Source organism: Haliotis rufescens, unplaced genomic scaffold (genome assembly GCF_023055435.1).
Source record: "Haliotis rufescens isolate VD_foot unplaced genomic scaffold, xgHalRufe1.0.p SCAF_15, whole genome shotgun sequence".
Taxonomy (NCBI): Eukaryota; Metazoa; Mollusca; class Gastropoda; order Lepetellida; family Haliotidae; genus Haliotis; species Haliotis rufescens.
The window spans coordinates 32,823,979-32,829,978 of NW_025963835.1; positions in this window are offsets into that span (position 1 = coordinate 32,823,979).

Sequence of the window (6,000 nt, forward strand, 5' to 3'; positions counted from 1 at the left end):
AATGTAGTATCCATGTAGACAGGCTGAGAATGTAGTGTCCATGTAGCCAGGCTGAGAATGTAGTGTCCATGTAGACAGGTTGAGAATGTAGTATCCATGTAGACAGGCTGAGAATGTAGTGTCCATGTAGACAGGCTGAGAATGTTGTGTCCATGTGGCCAGACTGAGAATGTAGTGTCCATGAAGACAGGTTGAGAATGTAGTGTCCATGTAGACAGGTTGAGAATGTAGTGTCCATGTGGCCAGGCTGAGAATGTAGTATCCATGTAGACAGGCTGAGAATGTAGTATCCATGTATACATGAATGTAGTGTCCATGTAGACAGGCTGAGAATGTAGTATCCATGTAGACTGGCTGAGAATGTAGTGTCCATGTAGACAGGCTGAAAATGTAGTGTCCATGTAGACAGGCTGAGAATATAGTGTCCATGTAGACAGGCTGAGAATGTAGTATCCATGTAGACTGGCTGAGAATGTAGTATCCATGTAGACAGGCTGAGAATGTAGTATCCATGTATACATGAATGTAGTGTCCATGTAGACAGGCTGAGAATGTAGTGTCTATGTAGACAGGCTGAGAATGTAGTGTCCATGTAGACAGGCTGAGAATGTAGTATCCATATAGACAGGCTGAGAATGTAGTATCCAGTAGACAGGCTAAGAATGTAGTGTCTGTATAAACAGGCTGAGAATGTAGTATCCATGTAGACCGGCTGAGAAAGTAGTGTCTATGTAGACATGATTGTAGTGTCCATGTAGACAGGCTGAGAATGTAGTATTCCTGCAGACAGGCTGAGAATGTAGTGTCCATGTAGACAGGCTGAGAATGTAGTATCCATGTAGACAGGCTGAGAATGTAGTGTCCATGTGGCCAGGCTGAGAATGTAGTGTCCATGAAGACAGGTTGAGAATGTAGTATCCATGTAGACAGGCTGAGAATGTAGTGTCCATGTAGACAGGCTGAGAATGTAGTATCCATGTAGACAGGCTGAGAATGTAGTGTCCATGTAGACAGGTTGAGAATGTAGTGTCCATGTAGACAGGCTGAGAATGTAGTGTCCATGTAGACAGGCTGAGAATGTAGTATCCATGTAGACAGGCTGAGAATGTAGTATCCATGTAGACAGGCTGAGAATGTAGTGTCCATGTAGACAGGCTGAGAATGTAGTATCCATGTAGACAGGCTGAGAATGTAGTGTCCATGTAGACAGGTTGAGAATGTAGTGTCCATGTAGACAGGCTGAGAATGTAGTGTCCATGTAGACAGGCTGAGAATGTAGTGTCCATGTAGACAGGCTGAGAATGTAGTATCCATGTAGACAGGCTGAGAATGTAGTGTCCATGTAGACAGGTTGAGAATGTAGTGTCCACGTAGACAGGCTGAGAATGTAGTGTCCATGTAGACAGGCTGAGAATGTAGTATCCATGTAGACAGGCTGAGAATGTAGTGTCCATGTAGACAGGCTGAGAATGTAGTGTCCATGTAGACAGGTTGAGAATGTAGTGTCCATGTAGACAGGCTGAGAATGTAGTGTCCATGTAGACTGGCTGAGAATGTAGTATCCATGTAGACAGGCTAAGAATGTAGTGTCTGTATAAACAGGCTGAGAATGTAGTATCCATGTAGACAGGCTGAGAATGTAGTGTCTATGTATACATGAATGGAGTGTCCATGTAGACAGGCTGAGAATGTAGTGTCTATGTAGACAGGCTGAGAATGTAGTGTCCATGTAGACAGGCTGAGAATGTAGTATCCATATAGACAGGCTGAGAATGTAGTATCCAGTAGACAGGCTAAGAATGTAGTGTCTGTATAAACAGGCTGAGAATGTAGTATCCATGTAGACAGGCTGAGAAAGTAGTGTCTATGTAGACATGATTGTAGTGTCCATGTAGACAGGCTGAGAATGTAGTATTCCTGCAGACAGGCTGAGAATGTAGTGTCCATGTAGACAGGCTGAGAATGTAGTATCCATGTAGACAGGCTAAGAATGTAGTGTTGATGTAGACAGGCAGAGAATGTAGTGTCCATGTGGCCAGGCTGAGAATGTAGTGTCCATGAAGACAGGTTGAGAATGTAGTATCCATGTAGACAGGCTGAGAATGTAGTGTCCATGTAGACAGGCTGAGAATGTAGTATCCATGTAGACAGGCTGAGAATGTAGTGTCCATGTAGACAGGTTGAGAATGTAGTGTCCATGTAGACAGGCTGAGAATGTAGTGTCCATGTAGACAGGCTGAGAATGTAGTATCCATGTAGACAGGCTGAGAATGTAGTATCCATGTAGACAGGCTGAGAATGTAGTGTCCATGTAGACAGGTTGAGAATGTAGTGTCCATGTAGACAGGCTGAGAATGTAGTGTCCATATAGACAGGCTGAGAATGTAGTATCCATGTAGACAGGCTGAGAATGTAGTGTCCATGTAGACAGGCTGAGAATGTAGTGTCCATGTAGACAGGTTGAGAATGTAGTGTCCATGTAGACAGGCTGAGAATGTAGTGTCCATGTAGACAGGCTGAGAATGTAGTGTCCATGTAGACAGGCTGAGAATGTAGTATCCATGTAGACAGGCTGAGAAGGTAGTGTCCATGTGGCCAGGCTGAGAATGTAGTATCCATGTAGACAGGCTGAGAATGTAGTATCCATGTATACATGAATGTAGTGTCCATGTAGACAGGCTGAGAATGTAGTGTCCATGTAGACAGGCTGAGAATGTAGTATCCATGTAGACAGACTGAGAATGTAGTATCCATGTAGACAGGCTGAGAATGTAGTGTCCATGTAGCCAGGCTGAGAATGTAGTGTCCATGTAGACAGGCTGAGAATGTAGTATCCATGTAGACAGGCTGAGAATGTAGTGTCCATGTAGACAGGCTGAGAATGTTGTGTCCATGTGGCCAGACTGAGAATGTAGTGTCCATGAAGACAGGTTGAGAATGTAGTGTCCATGTAGACAGGTTGAGAATGTAGTGTCCATGTGGCCAGGCTGAGAATGTAGTATCCATGTAGACAGGCTGAGAATGTAGTATCCATGTATACATGAATGTAGTGTCCATGTAGACAGGCTGAGAATGTAGTATCCATGTAGACTGGCTGAGAATGTAGTGTCCATGTAGACAGGCTGAAAATGTAGTGTCCATGTAGACAGGCTGAGAATATAGTGTCCATGTAGACAGGCTGAGAATGTAGTATCCATGTAGACTGGCTGAGAATGTAGTATCCATGTAGACAGGCTGAGAATGTAGTATCCATGTATACATGAATGTAGTGTCCATGTAGACAGGCTGAGAATGTAGTGTCCATGTAGACAGGCTGAGAATGTAGTATCCATGTAGACAGGCTGAGAATGTAGTATCCATGTAGACAGGCTGAGAATGTAGTGTCCATGTAGCCAGGCTGAGAATGTAGTGTCCATGTAGACAGGCTGAGAATGTAGTATCCATGTAGACAGGCTGAGAATGTAGTGTCCATGTAGACAGGCTGAGAATGTAGTGTCCATGTGGCCAGACTGAGAATGTAGTGTCCATGAAGACAGGTTGAGAATGTAGTGTCCATGTAGACAGGTTGAGAATGTAGTGTCCATGTGGCCAGGCTGAGAATGTAGTATCCATGTAGACAGGCTGAGAATGTAGTATCCATGTATACATGAATGTAGTGTCCATGTAGACAGGCTGAGAATGTAGTATCCATGTAGACTGGCTGAGAATGTAGTGTCCATGTAGACAGGCTGAAAATGTAGTATCCATATAGACAGGCTGAGAATGTAGTATCCAGTAGACAGGCTAAGAATGTAGTGTCTGTATAAACAGGCTGAGAATGTAGTATCCATGTAGACAGGCTGAGAAAGTAGTGTCTATGTAGACATGATTGTAGTGTCCATGTAGACAGGCTGAGAATGTAGTATTCCTGCAGACAGGCTGAGAATGTAGTGTCCATGTAGACAGGCTGAGAATGTAGTATCCATGTAGACAGGCTAAGAATGTAGTGTCCATGTAGACAGGCTGAGAATGTAGTGTCCATGTGGCCAGGCTGAGAATGTAGTGTCCATGAAGACAGGTTGAGAATGTAGTATCCATGTAGACAGGCTGAGAATGTAGTGTCCATGTAGACAGGCTGAGAATGTAGTATCCATGTAGACAGGCTGAGAATGTAGTGTCCATGTAGACAGGTTGAGAATGTAGTGTCCATGTAGACAGGCTGAGAATGTAGTGTCCATGTAGACAGGCTGAGAATGTAGTATCCATGTAGACAGGCTGAGAATGTAGTATCCATGTAGACAGGCTGAGAATGTAGTGTCCATGTAGACAGGTTGAGAATGTAGTGTCCATGTAGACAGGCTGAGAATGTAGTGTCCATATAGACAGGCTGAGAATGTAGTATCCATGTAGACAGGCTGAGAATGTAGTGTCCATGTAGACAGGCTGAGAATGTAGTGTCCATGTAGACAGGTTGAGAATGTAGTGTCCATGTAGACAGGCTGAGAATGTAGTGTCCATGTAGACAGGCTGAGAATGTAGTATCCATGTAGACAGGCTGAGAATGTAGTATCCATGTAGACAGGCTGAGAATGTAGTGTCCATGTAGACAGGCTGAGAATGTAGTGTCCATGTAGACAGGCTGAGAATGTAGTATCCATGTAGACAGGCTGAGAAGGTAGTGTCCATGTGGCCAGGCTGAGAATGTAGTATCCATGTAGACAGGCTGAGAATGTAGTATCCATGTATACATGAATGTAGTGTCCATGTAGACAGGCTGAGAATGTAGTGTCCATGTAGACAGGCTGAGAATGTAGTATCCATGTAGACAGACTGAGAAAGTAGTATCCATGTAGACAGGCTGAGAATGTAGTGTCTATGTAGCCAGGCTGAGAATGTAGTGTCCATGTAGACAGGCTGAGAATGTAGTATCCATGTAGACAGGCTGAGAATGTAGTGTCCATGTAGACAGGCTGAGAATGTTGTGTCCATGTGGCCAGACTGAGAATGTAGTGTCCATGAAGACAGGTTGAGAATGTAGTGTCCATGTAGACAGGTTGAGAATGTAGTGTCCATGTGGCCAGGCTGAGAATGTAGTATCCATGTAGACAGGCTGAGAATGTAGTATCCATGTATACATGAATGTAGTGTCCATGTAGACAGGCTGAGAATGTAGTATCCATGTAGACTGGCTGAGAATGTAGTGTCCATGTAGACAGGCTGAAAATGTAGTGTCCATGTAGACAGGCTGAGAATATAGTGTCCATGTAGACAGGCTGAGAATGTAGTATCCATGTAGACTGGCTGAGAATGTAGTATCCATGTAGACAGGCTGAGAATGTAGTATCCATGTATACATGAATGTAGTGTCCATGTAGACAGGCTGAGAATGTAGTGTCCATGTAGACAGGCTGAGAATGTAGTATCCATGTAGACAGGCTGAGAATGTAGTATCCATGTAGACAGGCTGAGAATGTAGTGTCCATGTAGCCAGGCTGAGAATGTAGTGTCCATGTAGACAGGCTGAGAATGTAGTATCCATGTAGACAGGCTGAGAATGTAGTGTCCATGTAGACAGGCTGAGAATGTAGTGTCCATGTGGCCAGACTGAGAATGTAGTGTCCATGAAGACAGGTTGAGAATGTAGTGTCCATGTAGACAGGTTGAGAATGTAGTGTCCATGTGGCCAGGCTGAGAATGTAGTATCCATGTAGACAGGCTGAGAATGTAGTATCCATGTATACATGAATGTAGTGTCCATGTAGACAGGCTGAGAATGTAGTATCCATGTAGACTGGCTGAGAATGTAGTGTCCATGTAGACAGGCTGAAAATGTAGTGGCCATGTAGACAGGCTGAGAATATAGTATCCATGTAGACAGGCTGAGAATGTAGTATCCATGTAGACTGGCTGAGAATGTAGTATCCATGTAGCCAGGCTGAGAATGTAGTATCCATGTAGACAGGTTGAGAATGTAGTGTCCATGTAGACAGGCTGAGAATGTAGTGTCCATATAGACAGGCT